The 1,639-nt window shown below is 37.0% G+C and overlaps 1 non-coding gene across 1 annotated transcript; it reads right to left on the bottom strand.

Annotated features, from left to right (window-relative positions):
- Positions 1 to 986: 986 nt before the first annotated feature.
- LOC131254540 (small nucleolar RNA R71) lies at positions 987 to 1,092 on the bottom strand. Its single transcript, XR_009175656.1, has one exon. It is a non-coding gene; the product is annotated as a small nucleolar RNA R71 (small nucleolar RNA).
- Between the last annotated feature and the right edge of the window lie 547 nt (positions 1,093 to 1,639).

The raw sequence follows: 1,639 nt of genomic DNA, 5'->3' as shown, positions 1-1,639 counted from the left end.
CTATTTGATTTCTATAAACTAACCCAACTTTCCTGTTTTGTAGGACCCTGACATAGACGTTCTAAATTGGCAATCTCTTTCTAATTTTCTAGTTTTTATCTCCTATTTTTAGATTAGGTTTTATTTTCTATTTTTAGAAACTTTCTAATTCTAGGATTTCTTTTAGTTTTAGAAACTAACTTAATTTCTATTTTAGGTTTAGAACTTTCTTAATTGTTTAGAAACTTTCTATTTTCGGTTTTTAGAAGTCTTTCCTTTCTTTCAAGTTTACTTTCTATTTCTTTAGGAACTTTCTATTTTTAGAACTTGACTTGTTTTGTTTTGTTTTGTAGGTTTTTAACTTAGGAACTTCTAATTCGGAAACTTCTTTCCAACTCTTCTCTTTCTTTCTAGATTTATATTTCCTTTCTTTCTTTTTGGTTTAGGTTTAGAATCTGAATTGAGGGTTGCAAGTGTTTCAAGCCCAAGTGGGTCCGTGACAACACTCGACGTCTCTTGACTAGAGGAGGATTGGTTGAGGGGTTGATTATCCATCGAAGACTAGACACCATTCGAGATCCCCTGAGTTAATTAAGGTTATGGCCGCAAATCAACCTGAAGCACTACCTCCACCTAGGGTTGGGGAAGTCCAGGATGAGAATGAGGTGCATCAAGCACCCCTGCCTCGTACTTTATGAGATTATTTACAACCTGCGAGGGTGAGCATGCCCATGGATATCAAGCCAGGGGTGATCTAACTCCTTCCTAAATTTCATGGGCTTGAGTCAGAAAATCCATATTTACACCTAAAAGAGTTTGATGAGATCATAGCCACTTCATATTTTCCAAACGTGTCTGAGGACACGGTCAGGCTGAAACTCTTTCCCTTTTCTTTGAAAGAGAAAGCTAAGACATGGTTACATTCACTATGTCCTAGATCTATTGGCACATGGAATGATATGCAAAGGGAGTTCATAAAGAAATTTTTTCCATATCATAAAATGAACACCCTTAGAAATTAATCATGAACTTCACCCAAAAGGAGGATGAAACATTCTTCTAATGTTGGGAAAGGTTCAAGGATCTTGTCAGTTCATGCCCACAACATGGTTTAGAAACGTGGCACATTACACACTTTTTCTATGATGGACTGACATCTTCCATGCGCCAATCATGGGACACATACCCAAAATCAAGCACCATATCTACGCCGAATCAATCTAAGGAGAGGAGTGGAATGTATCTCCTGAAAGAGGATGATGATATCGATTCTAAAGTGACTAATCCCATAAGGAAATTCGAGGCCATGGAATTAAAGAAAGATAAGGTTAATGAAACTGTTTACGATATTTGTGATGGCAACATTCACGCAACTGAAAATTGTCCAACAATACCTGTCTTCCGAGGGTTGCTGAATGAGGAATCCAATGCCGTGAACAATTACCAAAGGCCTTTCAATGGACCTACCTTTAATACATACAATCCTAGTTGGAGAAATCATCCAAACTTAAGTTGGAGGAATGGACAAACTGCTACTCCTCAAGGTTTTTTTAATTAAATTCCAAATCAAGGGAAACCTCAAGAGGATCCGGTTCAAAAACATATTCGAGAACAAGAGCTACTTAATAAAAATTCGGCACAAATGTTCCATGATATCATA

Source organism: Magnolia sinica, chromosome 8, assembly GCF_029962835.1.
Source record: "Magnolia sinica isolate HGM2019 chromosome 8, MsV1, whole genome shotgun sequence".
Lineage (NCBI taxonomy): Eukaryota > Viridiplantae > Streptophyta > Magnoliopsida > Magnoliales > Magnoliaceae > Magnolia > Magnolia sinica.
This window is presented reverse-complemented; position numbering and strand designations above follow the sequence as displayed.